Genomic DNA, 17,963 nt, shown 5'->3' on the forward strand with positions numbered 1-17,963 from the left:
TAAATAAATAAAATATATGTATTTTTAAAGTTAGTATTATAAATTGACATATGAAGTAGATAAAGAGCTGCTTTTTCTTAGTGAGTCTTAGTTTATATGTATATGTAGATATGTGTGTATGCATATATATATATACACACACACATACATATATATATATATATATATATATATATATATATATATATATATGCATGTGACTAGAATCATTTGAAAGGTGGTATGAAATATCACCTTGAATTAATTCTTTCACATATTCACAAATCAGCATGAAAAACATTCCCAATTATTTGTGAAAAACTGGTCTGCATTTAGCTTGTGGAGGCCAGGCTAGTATATTTCCCAAAACATGTAGGCATGTAGGAGCTTTTGTTTTTCATCGCTTTCTTCCACTGATTCCTCCCTGTATCCTTTTTATGCTGTTCTTATTCATTTCTGCTTTTTTCCTCGGGTTGCTTCTCTTTCTTTTTCTCTCGCACTATATCATTTTCTCTTAAGACAGTTGGTGGCATTTGAAGATGGGATTTAACTATTAGCACAATCTTGCCTTTGCCTGGCCACCTTTCCCCCAAGGAACTGGCTTTCCTTTGAAATTGGCTTTAGATCTGACAAGGCTTCTGCAGTTTCACATTACTGCTAGCCCAATAGAGAAAATGAAGCCAAGAAATTTGATCAGGTTATCCTAGGGCAAAAGAAAAGGTTGGTTTGGGGAAATGCTTAATTTCCATGATCCAGCAGGGGTTTATAAGCTGATTCTCCTGAGGAAATCAGAATCTGGTTTTCCATTTATCCATCCAGCTTTTCCGAATTGCCAGCTCTAGGTGGTTTTAAAGATAAGGAATTGGAATGGATTCTGAATGTCGAATTTAATTCTGATATGAGGTTATCTTAAAACATGGGTCAGAGCAGTAAGCCCCCTCACCTCACCACCCCCTCTTCAACTACCACCACCAAACAATCTGTATATTTTTGAGGTTTTTAGTAGATTTCCTCTAGAAAAATCTTGGAAGTAACTTAAATGCTTTGGAGTAAGAGACTATGTTAACCAAAGGTCAAAAGGAGACACTAGGTTAATTGAGAAAGGATTTTCAAAATTTTATTTTCTATCTTGTATCTTTTATTTTTTTCTTGTTTCATAAGGGGAATGTTGAACAACAGGCTGTTTCTTTAAGCAATAAGGAGAAAATAAATCTGCACCTTTCCTTACATCATTAAGCATAAGATGAACTAATATGCATAGACTCTTGGGGGTTGTTACTGCCTTTGAAAATGATCAACATTCACCACCATGATTTTTCTGCTGTATGTTTTTTAATGTTATATTTCTAATGAGTAATAGATTCAAGAGTAAATAATTTAATTTTGTAAAGGAATTAGATGCGTTATGTTGTGTCCATTGTCTAGCATTGTTATGACCTTTTAATACAAATTTGAGTTACACATGGAAAATTGGAAGCAACATCTCTTTCTTCATGTGCACAGAACCAATTTAAATTTGTCATTCTCGTGTCCTCAATGCAGCAAAGGAGCTTGCCTTTTGCATTACTCAGACTATGAAGGCAAATGTGGGGGGGTGTCACGCCAAATGCAGGTGAAGAGGAGGATGCTAATTAAGAACCATCATTCAATGTCATTTCTACATTAGATTAAGGAAAATCCATTAGAACACTCTGTCTTATTTTTCTGGAGAGGTCATGATCCAAGCTACTAACCTCATCAAAACAAACAGCTATAATCACTCTTTATCCACTTCGCCACCATTCGAGCTAAATTTAGGTCTCATTTGCCTTTCGCCAACATGTTTTCTAAATGCATTGTAAGCATTTCTTCATTTTGAAGAACTTACCACAACAGCCCCATACATCTTTGCCCACATGCATTTTTATCAAACTAAGACAGTTCATTGGAAATGTAAGGATTTTCTCTTTGGGCCTAGAGACTAATTTTCCTTCTATAGACTGTCCAGAATACACCTGAGGAAAAGAAGTTTCATGGATGGAGTCTTTAGTTCTTGTTAATTTGCTAAGAACACCATGGAAAAAGTGAGATTCAACTGTATTTATGCAGATCTAATTTTGTTGCTTCAACGAAATCAATTTGGATAACCATTTGGATTTTTTTTTGTTACTGCATTGATCATAAAATTAGTCTTTCAACAGAGCTAACCCCTTAAGCACATGGTCACCACCCCACTGTGTAATTTCCTACTGAACTCAGAAAATATATTACTAATTAATGATCCAGACTTAATAGTAATATTGATTTAGAAATAATGCTATTTCTACACAAGTAAAGTGAAATTCAGAGTACAATTAACAGGATCATTTAGAAAGGAAAACTGTTTGAATATTGTGTGCTACAATTTGGTATGAATTATTTAGATGACTATCTCTGTTATTCACTTTACTTGGTGTAGATATGGTTTAAATCATGGCATTAAAATGAATGGCCAGGTGTTTTTAAATGAATAAATAAACGTATAATGCTTCAGATACTTAGTTTAGATAACTTCAAATTCCTAATCATATATATTATAATCATATATATATAGTTTCTTATTTTATATATATGAATTTATATGTGTGTACATGTAAAAATACATTTATGTATGTACTATATATAAATACATATATAGTCAAACAAACATGAATAGGTAATTTGTATAATTGGTGACTATAGTACTTTATTTAATCTGTTCACTCTGTAAAAAAAGAAGCAAAACATATTTTGATAGTCGTATATGTCTGATATCCTATGCAAGAGGAGAAAAATGATAAAGAGTGAAATATGTATATAATATATGATATATAATATGATATAATATATAATATATGATATATAAATATATGTAAATATATCATATTTTGCATATTAAATATATATATATATATACACAGACACATATTTAGAGTGAAAATATAACACAAACTTTAATTTTGGATTATTTTTCCTTTCTTTTTCCAGTAAATGACCATTCACCTTAATATGTGAGCATGATAGTCTTCTTAGATAAGTTGGTAATAGTCACCATTTCTCCATTTGATTTGTGCATCATTTTGTGTAGTATACACATATGCAACACACACCAGGGAGTAGACACTGTATGTGTTACAAAGGGGACTGAAACATGATTCTGTCATCAATTCAAGATGAGCTGGACGCTGACAACATGCAGACACCAAGGTGAAACTGCATCACATACTATCTGCTGGTAGCTGGCAGAATCGATGTGCTTCTGTTTCGTGAAATGGCTTTGACTACATCCATGAAGTCCATAAGTGACATGGGTTTTGTTTTGTTCTGTTTTTTTGGTTTGTTTGTTTGTTTTGTTTTTTAAGATTTTATTTACTTATTTGCCAGAGAGAGAGAGAGCACAAGCAGGGGAAGATCCAGGCAGAGGGAGAAGCAGACTCCCCGCTGAGCAGGGAGCCCAATGGGGGACTTGCTCCCAGGACCCTGGGATCATGACCTGAGCCAAAGGCAGACCCTTAACTGACTGAGCCACCTAGGCATTCCCATAAGTGAGATGTTCACAGAGAGACAAATTTCTATACAAATATGTAGAGGTTATATACCGTATGTTTAAAATCCCTAGAATCAGCAGACAGACTCAGATTTAAGTGTGTGCTATCCACTTTTTTAGCTGTTGACTTTGAGGAAGATATGCAACTCTGTAAGATTTTTTTTTTTTGCATCTATAAAATGAGATAAGTATTTTTAAACATTAAGGATGAATCTGAAGATTAAATGCAGTAACACATATCACACATTTAGCACAGTACCTAACATAATAATTATTACAATCGTGACAAGGGATGGAGTGGCTGGGTGATGGACATTGGGGAGGATATCTGTTGTGGTGTCTTACACTGTGTATTGTGTAAGACTGATGAATCACAGACCTGAACCCCTGAAACAAATAATACATTATATGTTAAAAATAAATAAATAAATAAGTACAAAAACAAAAAACAGTCATGACAAGACAAAATAAAACACAACTAGTATAAATGAAACGCAAGTTGCTGTAGAAGTTCAGAGGGCAATTTCTATGGAACACCTTGGGAGATCAGAAGCATTCTAGTAGAGAGTTAAAATGTACACTGACTGAAGATTAATCAATATGACAGCACAGGTGTTCCAGAAGCAGTGAGTGGAGAAATTAAATGCTGAGCGAGTGTTAGGAAAACCAGATGTGATCTGGGGGACTAAATGTGGTCAAATTTGAATGAAAGCAAGTATTAGGATTAGAAGACTAGAAACATGAGTTTAAAACACAATCTCCTAGGCTCTTGAATGGTAGGCATAAAGGTATGACCTTTATTTTATAGGATAGTTGAAAGACTGTTGATTTTCAAAAGTTGGTGGGGTGGATTGGAGATGAAGAGAAGTAGATACAAGAGGACCATTTAGAAAACATTTACCAAAGTCCAGACTCAAAGAATGAGGTCATGGACTAGGTGGCAGTAGAAGTGGGAATGAAGGGACAGAAATGAAAGATAATTCTGGAATAAATGTAATCAGACTTGGCAAATATGTGAGACAATGCAAAGGGAAGTATCAAGGGTCAAAGACTGGATGATTCCTGGTGCCTGTTATGGGCTGAAACCAAGCTCTCAACACATTGATTTAGGACTTCCAGCCTCTAGTACTGTGAGACAACAAATTTCTGTTGTTTAAGCCACCCAGTCTGTGGTGTTTTGCTATGGCAGCCTGAGCAAATTAATACAGTGTCACTCACAGAAATAGAGAAAATAGAAGTAGAGCATATTTAGATCGACGTAGACAATTACTATAAGCAGAGACATCTCGACCTGACTCATGCTTTACATATTAAGATATTTAATGACTATCTTGTTACAATTTGATTGTTATATTATAAAGGTTAAAAATATAAAGCTACCATTTTGGGGGGGGGGAGAATGCTTATCTTATAGACAGAATTAGAGTAATTAATGCTAGCTACTAAAACAAAACTTTCTTCTCCCAATAGCTTTACAGAATAAAAATCTATTCCTTGTTCACGTAAAATCACTATAAATGTTCCAGGTTGTATTTCTTTTCTCTAAGAGTAAATCCAGAGAGTATAGCCCATTCCCTCTTATCACACTGACGGTTTCTCATTTCCTTCCAGTAGTCTCTATCTCATGGCCTACCAAACTTTTAGTTTGCAGAGTTATGTATAATGGGGAGAGGGAAAGAGTAGCTAATTTGATATAGGATACATTTCTGTCAGGGTAATTCAGAAGACCATCTGGACTTGGGGATTTACTCTTAACAATATAAATATTTGCTGGCAACCTCAAAACTCCAGGACAGAAGTTGAGAAACTTCTTCTGTATGAAGTCAGATAGCAAATATTTCGGGCCCTGAGTACCATATAGTTTCTGTTGAAACTACTCAAATCTGTCACTGTAGCACTAAAGCAGGCATAGAAAACATATAAATGAATGTACATGACTATGTTCCAATAAAACTTTATTAATAAAACAAGTAGCAGACCAGATTTGGCCTGCAGGCCATGGTTTGTAAACTCTTCATATAGCAGATTAGGTAATCTGTCATTTGCAAGAATTTCAGTAAGCTCAGCTAATTGTATAGCAGTGAGACTAGCTGATGCCCAGCAGTAACATCAAAATGGGTTTTGCTGTGGTTTAATTTACCTGGGCAAAGCTCATGGAATATCACCTGTACAGTAATAAGAACAAAGATACTCTGTGAAAAATGGCCTCCATATCAAAGGTAACTACTTGAATTGGTTATGAATGTAAAGAGAAAGTGACAGGCCCAAGACAGTGATGGACTATAGCTAGAAGATGCTATATTTAATTTCTCTTTCTTTGATTTGTCTTAGAGGAAGGGCTATTCATTCTTGATTTCACTATTTCTTCAATCCCAAAGAATTTCATATTCACCCTTGTTTTCATCTCCACTTTGTCCATCTCTATTGGCCTATCTCCTTCATATTGCAAATGCCATGTGGGGGTATTGCTGTCTCTTCCAGTACATTATTCTGATCTGCCAAAGCATATACTGAAGCATGTGTGAATCAGATGCAAGTTCCAGTCCCTAATCTTTCACTCTCTAGCCATATGCCTCAGCATTTCACTTTGTCTCCTAGAGGCCCAGTTTCTTCATTCTTAAAGTTAGAATAATCACAGTATCAAACTGAGGGTTTTTGTTTTTGTTTTCCATGTGGATTCAATGAATTAATCTGTGTAGATTATGAAATTCACTGTTTGGTACCTGGTAAGAACTTGAAAATAGTTGATTAATATTTTAATTTCCTTCAATAATCCCATCCATAATGCAATATGATTTCTAAAACCATAATTCTCCCAAAATGTCACCAAAGCCAACAATTACCTTTTTTTGGAGGTGGGGAGGGGTTCCTAAAGCCTTTTATTTATTTGATATTGTTAAACATAATTTCCCTCATATACCTTTCTGCTATAATACTCGTGGCATTGTACTTTTCTGTTTATCTGTTACTTTTTGATACTTTACTCTTCATATAATTTGATAGTTTTCCTCTTCTGACTCCTAAAATGTCCCCACATTCATACCCTTGAAGATCCTTTCATAGTGGCTACTCTCCACAACCCCCAGAAAAACATAAAACAAATCCTTCATTTTAGTGCTTTAAAATCCCACATTTGCAACTTTGTGAATATCTGGTATTTTCATGAGCCATATCTCAGCTGTATCGCAGCATGTCCAAACCCATGACATGGTCTGGAACTTGACTCATGTTTCTTACTTGCTGCCATTTCTTCAGCTTCCCAGGCTTCACATTTTAACTCATTTTCTTTTTTTTTTTTTTAAAGATTTTATTTATTTATTCGACAGAGATAGAGACAGCCAGCGAGAGAGGGAACACAAGCAGGGGGAGTGGGAGAGGAAGAAGCAGGCTCATAGCGGAGGAGCCTGATGTGGGGCTCGATCCCATAACTCCGGGATCACGCCCTGAGCCGAAGGCAGACGCTTAACCGCTGTGCCACCCAGGCGCCCCTTTAACTCATTTTCTACTCTCCTGCTTCTTCTCTCATATTTACTCAGTTCTCAAATCCTGCCCTTCTCTCAAAGTATCCTCTCTTCCCCATCTCCTTTAGAAAAATCTCAGATCTTATCCCTGAAATCATTTGTGCCCTCAGTGTCTCTCCTTTTCTTCTTCCATTTGTCTATCCATGTATTTATTCAACAATCATGAAGGCCCGACTATGGCAACAAGTAGTTTTTGGTCTTTGCTCTGAGGCATACACAAAATACCAGTCCCCTCCTAGCTTTTTAGAATGTATGCTTTCTTGGGGGACATTAGGACAATAAGGAATCAAACTGTCTTTTGTTAAAATCGTGACTCCATCACTTCCTGTAACCTTACACAATTTACTCAATGTCTCTATGACTCATTTTCTCGTGTGTAAAATGTGGATGATAATAGTTCATACTTGATAGATGCTTTGTGAGTATAAATTAACTGGTGGTACATGTAAGCCTTAATATTGTGCACAACATATAATAAACCTTTAATAAATGCTAGCCTTTAATATTGTCACTATTGTTATTAATAAAAACTGAAAGGAAAATTGCTGCAACAAGGCTTCACATGTTAGGAGCCAAGATGAGTCATCTAGAGTTATAGTGATTCAGGGAAATTGGACTGAGTCATCTAGAGTTATAATGATTCAGGGAAACTGGGCTTTTCCAGAGCCAGCCTATTGAATACCCCAATGCAAACACAAGCCTCATGTTTGTGAGTGTTGCTGGTAAGACTGAATATGGTAGGTAATGGCCTCTAATAATAAGCTAAGACTCGTGGAATTCCTACTGTTCACAATGTGGGACATTTTAGCTTTTTGAAAAAAGAAGTAAGTAATATGATGGAATCAGTGTTTTATTTTATTTTTCTGAATCAGTATTTTAAAACAACTTGAAATGTTATAATGATCCCCTTATTCCTGTATCCATGTCTAACCTGACCTCTATTAAGGCCAATTATATGATTTTTCCCATTTATATATTGAATTGTCCCAACTGGAATAAGAATGAACTATGTCTTATTTCAGGGTTCTTATTTTTTATATATAATAAGTATTCAGCAAATACTTGATTATTTATTGAAATATAACTTTCCTGATCAAAGCAAATGATATTGGAATTTCATTTTATGGAGGTATATTCATGTTGTCCCTTTATTCCATGACGACATTCTGTACCATTAAATCAAGGCTAATTTAAAATGCATGTGCTGCTTTGTCACAAGACAACAACACTATAGATATCAGCCAAGTCATCTCCACTACTATAAAATTAAAGTACAAAATCAACTGATTAAGATTCTGAGATACAGTCTTCATGATGATTAAGAACTTGATTATTCTACTGGATTCTGCTTATATATGAACATCACTACTGTGTTTTCCACTGTGAGAATAAATCATTTAAATGAAAATATCTTATTTGGCTCTACTTTGGTGGTTTTGCTGTTTCGATCAAATACTATATTTATAAAGGCCAAGGAGCTATTTAAAATTGTTTACCTCTCAGAATAAATATTTGGCTAGCTACTAAGCCAAGTCCATATTTACACTGGGCCTTAATGAAATGGCTATTTGCAAGAATTGGACTGTAACTGCATTGATGCATGAGGGACAACAGATCAGCTTTAGGAGTTGCATTTTACCGATATGAGTTATATGTGCCGGTAATAGGAAAGATCCCTTTGTCTTTGAAAGCTTGGCATTGGCCTGGCAGAGTGGTGAGGATCCTGCCTGTGCTTTCCTCAGGGCAGGATGGTCCCCTTCTATTCATTTTCTTCAAGCAGTACTGTTATCAGAACTACATTTGAGATGAAAGGAATCCCTGTTATGGCCCATACTGAAAATCTCCACTGGATTCCACTCTGGTAAGGATTAGGCTCTTATGAAGGCATTGAATCATTTCAACTTTAGCTATTGAAAGGAAGTATTGCTTCCTTATGGTATTCAGGGTGGTCTTTGCTATTCCCAGCCTTACTGCTTTCATCACTGAGGACATTTTAAAACACACTAAAGTTCCATTCATTCCAAATATTGGAAAATTAATTATACTGGTTCAAGGGGAGGTACCATGTTTCGTGTCTACCATATGCAGACTCCGTATGTATTATACATACGTATGTGTGTATTGGATGATGATTCAGGTGGCATTACAGGCTAACCCTTACTCCCAAGATAATTTATGTGAACAGGGGTATCATTAATAAAATTTCACCTGATTCTTCACTTGCAGGGTCCAGGAAATGCTATAAACTCTGAGGTTCACAAAATTCATCTGGTTGTCGATCGCATGTGTGTGTATATTTTCCAATTCCCTTTTAAACTCTTAATGATCTTTTTAAGTTTACCACTTTGACCCCAGAATACCCCATATTTTTATTGACAGAGCTATTTATTTCTCAGGGAATGCGAAATAAAGGTATAAGAATTTGTTTTCTGGATGAAGCATTCTTTAGTATGCATTATGCGATTTTTTTTTTTTTTTCCTTTTCTCTCTCCTCATTACATCTGTTTATTTAGGGAAGCAATGCTTGCTCATGTTTTAGTCTTGTTATTTTTCTGACTTCATTTTGCACTTTTCTTACTTTAATATGCACCATAGTTTCCCAATTTAACAACACTTTCTGTATCCTTTTACTGAAGTTCAATCTCTTGGGAATCAAGAGGAAAAACAAAGTCATCCATCTTCAACAAATATACAAGATTACACTTACTGACAGTAGTAAATACAAAATTGGTGATACTCTCCACAAGTAGAATTCCATTTAACTACCAATTCCCAAGGAGGCCAAGGGTATGAACAAAACCAGTCACTATTTCAGAGAACGTATTGCATTTTCCTTCTTTGAGATAATTCTAACAAAGAGCCGCTTCACCTTACATCTTAGATCACATGATGGTGAGAAAACTCTATAACTTAAAGGATAGGAGTTTATTACGGTAAGTATAAAATAGAACAAAACAGTTGGGCTTCTACAGCATTTTACGGGAAAACCTCTTCTGACCCTTCTATAAACAATCCCTTTGGTAAAGTCCCCATTTTATGCTGGTTTGCTCTGTCATCGGTGTAGAGTTATAGCTTGAATAAATTCTTCTTGAGGGTTTGAAGGTTGGCATGGGAATGCCTTTCTTTTCTAGATCTTATAATGGATGTGTGTAATTCGTCAAGTGTGGAACATATGCCTTGCTTTAATTCACAAACTTTTAGAGAAGTTAATTGCCAGCTATCACCTTCAAAATCTGGCACCAGATTTTGGTATTTAAATTAGTTGAGGAAGAATTAGTCAGGAAACCTTTGCATTTTATTCCTAGTAAATACATTAATTTACTATCAATATGAAATTTGTTTCTAGAGCATTTTAAGTTTTTCAAAGCTCATTATTATGCTTCATTAAATATCTTGGTGAGCATTTTAGATTTTCACTTTATCTAAATTTTGGAGTGGATGTGTGAATTCAAGACAAAGGCAAGGCTGCCAGATAATATCAGTTCATAAAAACTTTATTTACATTTTATTTGAGTGGCATTTAATGGAAAATTGTTTTCTGTATGTACATTAGATTTGTGGTATTTTTGTGTATGTTAAAAAGCATACTATCCTCCAAATGTTTACTTCATAAAGAAAAAAGCTTAGGACTACAAAACAAACTCACTTTTGTTTATTCCTTCTTATTCTCTCTTTTAACTGCACTGTTGACACTTGTCAATGCCTTGAAAACTCACTAAAATGCATTGTGCATTCTGCTTTTACAATTTCTGGTTATTAAGTCATTATAAAAAATTAAAAATATCATCTTTCTCTGTTTCATGATATTCAACTGTTGCATAAAAGAACAGATATGATATTGGATGAAATACTATAAGATAAACCTTTTCTTGGTTCATAGTACTGGTACTCATATAATCATTAGTCCCATTTTGAGAATCACAAATGAGCTGTCCTCAAATGTATTTTTCATTGGATAAAGCGAAGAAAACATGTTTGATGTACGAGAGTTATTGTTAATTACCTTGTGCGTAAGATATTTATCAGTTAATCAGTCCTAGCTGTTTCTACCAAAAAACAGTTTTCCTCTGGGCACGCATAATAGAAAAACCATATTATGCTGGGCAGAGAGTTGTTTTGTACTTCCTCTTAAGCAATTCATTCAAATTTAGATAAATTTTAAGTTCTTTTATTTTTAAGTGGACTAGCTATATTGATTCCACTTTGTTTTCAGATGCAAATGGTTAACTATTCTGCATTCTAATCAGTAAAGAGCCCGGTGACTAAATCATAATTTAATGATCTCTTCCTAGAGAGATAATGATGCAAAATTTAGATCTGAAAAGAGGATTCTCATTTTTATCTAATTGGGCTGATCCTTTTGCAAAATCTCTGCAGGCTTCTGTAGTTGTGCTAATAATAAAACAGTGGATGAAGCTGATATAATGAAAAATGCTGTATTTTACTCAGGGAATATAGATTATTAAAGCATATCTTCATATATGAGATGACATTTTTGTGCATGTAGTAATGTTCATTTTCTATTGAATTAGGGGAATTGTCAGTTTTAATGGATGCAAGAGCTAGGCCTTTGGGTTTAAACAGTCTTATATACTTTGAGTAAATCGAAAGAAAAATAATTTTCTAGATGTACTCACCTATTTACCATTTCCAGTGCTCTTTCTTTCTTTCTAAAGATCTGAGTTTCGGGGCTCCTGGGTGGCACAGCGGTTAAGCGTCTGCCTTCGGCTCAGGGCGTGTTCCCGGCCTTATGGGAGCGAGCCCCACATCAGTCTCCTCTGCTATGAGCCTGCTTCTTCCTCTCCCACTCCCCCTGCTTGTGTTCCCTCTCTCTCTGGCTGTCTGTCTCTGTCAAATAAATAAATAAAATCTTAAAAAAAAAAAAAAGAATATCTTTAAAAAATAAAAAATAAAGATCTGAGTTTCATCTGGTATCATTTCCCCTCAGCTTTAAGAACTAGTTTTAGCATTTCTTCTAGTGCAGCTCTGATGGCAATAACACTCTTCAGTTTCTTTTATCTGAACTATGCTTATTTTGCCTTCATACTTGAAGAATATTTTCGGTGGATCTAGAATTCTAGGTTGATTTCTTTTTTTCTTTCAGCACTTTAAATTTGCTATCAACGTCTGTGTAATGTGCTGTTTTACTCTCCGTCTTCTTTCCAGGTTTTCTTTTCTTTTATCTGTGTTTTTAACAGCTTGATTATTATGCATCTAAGTACGGCTCACATTTTATTTATCCTGCTGAACGTTTGCTGAGATCCTTGAATCTATAAGTTTCTGGCTTTCACCACATTTGGTAAATTTTCTGGCATTATGTCTTCAAATATATATTTTTATGTCCCATCCCTCTCTTCTCTTGAGATGGCAGTTACACAGATATTAAATATTTTGAGGCTGTATTCATTTTTCTGCCCCTAATCTTCTCTCTTTCTTCTCATGTTGGAAAAATTTATATTGATCTAGCTTCAAATCCACTGACTTTTTTCTCTGTCATCTCTAAACTGCTATTAAGCAAACTGAAATTTTAAAAATTATTTTTGATTTTGTATTTTTTTAAAACTAGAATTTCCAATGGGTTCTTTTTTTTTTTTTTTTTTTTTTTTTTTTTTTAAGATTCTGTTTCTCTGCTTCCGTTTCCTAATTTTATATTTGGTGTGATAATGCTTTGTTTCCATGAGCATAATTATAATTGTGCTTTAAATTCATTATATATTATGTCCAATGCATGGACCACTCTGGGTTGATCTCCATTGGCTTCTCTTTGAGTGTGGATCACTTATATTTTATCATATGTTGAGCCATCTTGGATTGTTTCTTGGTATTGTAGAGATTCTGGATTCTGTTATGTTCTCCAAATAATATCAATTTTTATTTTTCTTAGCAGGCAGTAAATGTAGCTAAGATCAAACTACAGTCTCCTTTGTAGTGGATGGTTGACATCTCAATTCAGTTCTTCTGGAACCTCAGCAGACCTGTTTGGAGACTGTCCTATTAATACAAATTTCAGAGGATAGCCGAAGATTAAGCATCATTAAAACAGAGAATCCAGGGCTTCCTCTCCCTGGCTCTCCCCTCTGTGGGATTCCCCCTCTTATTTTTTAGTTGGTCTGATTGTGCAAAATCTGTTCTTTGTTTCTTCGAGACTGTAAGTCTACAACTCTTCTTTCCCAATTTTGCCCACTTAGCATGGACAGACGGGGTCCTGCCCTTCAATTCCGACTTGTAAACCAGGAAATTCATCCAGTGTTGTTTCCTTCTCCAAGTATCTACCCTCTCCAGTATCTGCTTGTTTGGGGTCACTACACAGTGTTTTCAGGTATTATGTTTTATATTTTGTCTATACTTTATAGTTTTTACCTGCAGGAGGGTTAATTCTGAAATAAACCATTACTAGAAGTCTACAACTTTACGTTGGAAAGAATTACAAATCCTTATGCTTGTTAACTTCTTTTTTTTAAAGATTTTATTTATTTATTTATTTATTTATTTATTTATTTATCAGAGAAAGAGAGAGAGAGGGAGCCAGTGAGAGAGGGAACATAAGCAGGGGGAGTGGGAGAGGAAGAAGCAGGCTCCCAGTGGAGGAGCCTGATGTGGGGCTCAATCCTAGGACTCTGGGATCATGCCCTGAGCCAAAGGCGGATGCTTAACGACTGAGCCACCCAGGTGCCCCTGTTAACTTCTTTATGTCTTCTTCAGATAACCATATCAGAATATTTTAGGGACCCTGGAATATTTCAGATTTTCATCATTAAACTCCCTCTTTTACTCATATTTGAGAAATTAAAATCTGCTTAATTTTAAGAAACTTTTAAGATGGCTTCTATATGCAAAATAAGAAATTTTGCAAGTGTGTTTCATATTTATATTTGTGTGGATGTACTGAGCTATAGGAAACAATATGAGCTGATAAATTTTGCCTGCCTGGAGGAAACACTATATATGGACAAGATAAGTGTTATGTAAAACTCATGCTTGGTGACATGTCCTTAAATGCTTTATTATGAGCTGCCAAAAAACTACCTGAGTGAGGTCCAGGTCAAAAAAGGTGGTGGCAGCTGGGTCCCGGGTTTCTGGGCTACTAGGTTGGTCCAGGGCATAGCTGGGTCTCTCCATGTCATGTGGCCCACATGCAAGGAGGGCTCTGCTGGCATGTGGAAGGCCCTCACCTACTTCGTAGCACTCCCTGGTATGGGAGTGAGCACGCTGAACGTCTTCCTGAAGTCACACCATGGAGAGTAGGAGAAGCTGGAGTTCATTGACTACTCCCATCTCCACATCAGTTTCAAGCCCTTTCCCTGTGGAGATGGTAATCATACTCTATTCTATAACTCTCAACATGAATCCACTTCCCACTGGCTATGAAGATGAATAAAGAGAACCTGGACCTAACTCCCCAGTGGGGACCACAGCACTAGTTTGGACCATGACTCTGCACACAGACTGGAAAAGTATATGGGACCTTAAGCTCTTCTTCCCTACTTGTACCAAACGATGACCAGTATACTAATCTTCCTTCCCTTTGCTATGACAGGAGATGGCTTAAATAAATAACTTAGATTGGTCCATGGGGAACAACAACAAAAAAAAACAACAAACAGAAAACACCAAGAAGTACTGAGTGAGAAACTGGCAGAAGATAGAGGAACTAATGCCTATACAATAAGGCAAATGATTCTTGTCAATACCAGCAGGCGATTCAGACCCCTTGCTGTGGACTTATTGTACTGTGGTATGGAGTTTAAATGCCTTATTGTATTTGTCTGTTTACCATATTCTGAAAAACAACATGAAAAAAAACAGATTGATAAAAAAATACTAATAATAAAAAAAATAGATTGGTAGTCTCATTTAACCTCTGAAATCCAATGCAATGCCTGTAAACAACTGGGTTTGTGAAAGAGGATTTTACCTCAATTTTGACGTTCATCTGTGCTTTCTAATGGATTAAGTTCTTTCCAACTAACCTTTTTTTTAATAATTTTTTTATTATATTATGTTAGTCACCATACAATACATCCCTAGTTTTTGATTTAAAGTTCCATGATTCATTACTTGCGTATAACACCCAGTGCACCATGTGATACGTGCCCTCCTTACTACCCATTACCAGCCTATCCTTACCCATCCCCCTCCCCTCTGAAGCCCTCAGTTTGTTTCCCAGAGTCCATAGTCTCTCATGGTTCATTCCCCCTTTCTTCTTCCCTTTCTCCTCCTACCAATCTTCCTACTTCTTATGTTCCATAAATGAGTGAAACCATATGATAATTGTCTTTCTCTGCTTGATTTATTTCACTTAGCATTATCTCCTCCAGTGCCGTCCATGTTGCAGCAAATGTTGAGAACATCCCGATCAAAATACCAATGGCATTTTTCAAAGAACTGGAACAAATAGCCCTTAAATTTGTGTGGAACCAGAAAAGGCCCCGAATCCCCAAGGAATTGTTGAAAAGGAAAAACAAAGCTGGGGGCATCACGTTGCCGGATTTCAAGCTGTACTACAAAGCTGTGATCACAAAGACAGCATGGTACTGGCACAAAAACAGACACATAGACCAATGGAACAGAATAGAGAACTCAGAAATGGACCCTCGGCTCTTTGGGCAACTAATCTTTGACAAAGCAGGAGAAAACATCCAGTGGAAAAAAGACAGTCTCTTCAATAAATGGTGCTGGGAAAATTGGACAGCTACATGCAAAAGAATGAAACTTGACCACTCTCTCACACCATACACAAAGATAAACTCCAAATGGATGAAAGACCTCGATGTGAGATAGGAATCCATCAAAATCCTAGAGGAGAACATAGGCTGTAACCTCTTTGACATTGACCACAGCAACTTTTTTCATGACACATCTCCAAAGGCAAGAGAAACAAAAGAAAAAATGAACTTGTGGGACTACATCAAGATAAAAAACTTCTGCACAGCCAAGGAAACAGTCAAAAAAACTAAGAGGCAGCCCACAGAATGGGAGAAGATATTTGCCAATGACACTACAGATAAAAGACTGGTATCCAAGATCTACAAAGAACTTCTCAAACTCAATACGCAAGAAACAAATAAACAAATCATAAAATGGGCAGAAGATATGAACAGACACTTTTCCAATGATGACATACAAATGGCTAACAGACACATGAAAAAATGTTCAAAATCATTAGCCATCAGGGAAATTCAAATCAAAACCACACTAAGATACCACCTTATGCCAGTTAGAATGGCAAAAATTGACAAGGCAGAAAACAACAAATGTTGGAGAGGATGTGGAGAAAGGGGATCCCTCTTACACTGTTGGTGGGAATGCAAGTTGGTACAGCCACTTTGGAAAACAGTGTGGAGGTCCCTTAAAAAAGTTAAAAATTGAGCTACCCTATGATCCAGCAATTGCACTACTGGGTATTTACCCCAAAGATACAGACGTAGTGAAGAGAAGGGCCATATGCACCCCAATGTTCATAGCAGCATTGTCCACAATAGCTAAATCGTGGAAGGAGCCGAGATGCCCTTCAACAGATGACTGAATTAAGAAGATGTGGTCCATATATACAATGGAATATTACTCAGCCATCAAAAAGAATGATTTTTCCAACTAACCTTTTAACTCAGTCAAAAGACCTTGTGGGGAAAGAATCCCATGATGGGGACCAAAACTACCCCTCAAGGAATCATGACTGTCCTGACCAAGACCCCACAATTAACCCTGAGACAATGATCAACCCGACTATTACTGCTCACCTGCAAGTACCCACTAACCTTTGTCCTACATTTTTCTTATAGAAACCTAGAAGTATTTTCAGCACTTTGGAGACAGTCTTGGAGACATTGCTCCACTGCCTTCCTGGTGCTGGCCTCGCTAAAATAATCCCTTTCTTGTTTCACCCCCACTTGTCTCTCTGCCTTTGGATTTTGTCAGTGGTGAGTGACCGAACCTGGTTTGTTTGGGACCCTCAGAACTAGGTGCTCTTGCACCCATGGGCCCCAGTTACATCTGCGTTTGTTGTTAACATGGCATATCACATATAAGTAATTTGTTATTTAAATGCATGTTTGCTAATAAATTTATTTTGTAGGAAAAAGCCAATTGAAAGCATGAATTATGGCCCCTAAACAGTGCAATGGAAAGGACTAATTCTTCCATGGATATTTTTAAAACTGCTAAAATATGCCCCCAAAGAATGCACCATCCGATTGTAATTACAAAAAAAAAAAAAAAAGTCCCTTGCATTATCTAGACTTATGCCACACTTTCACAATGCAAGGATCCAAATATCCAGCATATGAGAATCATTTCTTGTGTAATATCAATGACAGACATCATTAATAATCACTTTGTCTTTTCCAGCTGAACTCAGATACAGGTTTGGAATCCCTTGGACATAGTATTTCGAAGAGTCACTACCAATCAGATGGGTTATCTCATGAAAGAAGGCTTTTTGTCATGGACATCCCTTTTACTAAAGAACCTATCCAAAGGGAATAATCTTACCTAGGAATTTATAGTAAATAAAAGTGATTTTGGGGCGCCTAGGTGGCTCAGTCTGTTAAACAGCCAACTCTTGATTTTGGCTCAGGTCATGATCTCAGGGTCCTGGGATAGAGCCTGGGGTTGGGCTCTGTGCTCAGTGGGGCTTTGGCTTCGGGATTCTCACTCTCCCTTTGCCCCTCCCCCAACTCACAAGCACACAATCTCTCTCCCTCTCTCTCTCTCTCTCTCTCTCAAATAAATAAATAAACCTTTAAAAATGATTTTGATGTCAGGAAACATGAAACTAACTCAAACTATTTTGCTATAATATTTTTTCACTCACCTAGCCACATAGTCAAGATGTATTTCAGTTTCAGCTTTTAATAAACAAGAAGCTTTCATCTATTTGAAGACCTAAGTCTTCAAGTAAGTGTCAAGTGTCTGTCTTC

The 17,963-nt window shown here is 36.2% G+C and overlaps 1 pseudogene; it reads left to right on the top strand.

Annotated features, from left to right (window-relative positions):
- The first annotated feature begins 8,792 nt into the window (after positions 1-8,792).
- Positions 8,793-14,422, top strand: LOC113256628 (cytochrome c oxidase subunit 6A1, mitochondrial-like; annotated as a pseudogene).
- Positions 14,423-17,963: the final 3,541 nt, after the last annotated feature.

This window comes from Ursus arctos, unplaced genomic scaffold (assembly GCF_023065955.2).
Source record: "Ursus arctos isolate Adak ecotype North America unplaced genomic scaffold, UrsArc2.0 scaffold_14, whole genome shotgun sequence".
In the NCBI taxonomy this organism is placed as follows: domain Eukaryota; kingdom Metazoa; phylum Chordata; class Mammalia; order Carnivora; family Ursidae; genus Ursus; species Ursus arctos.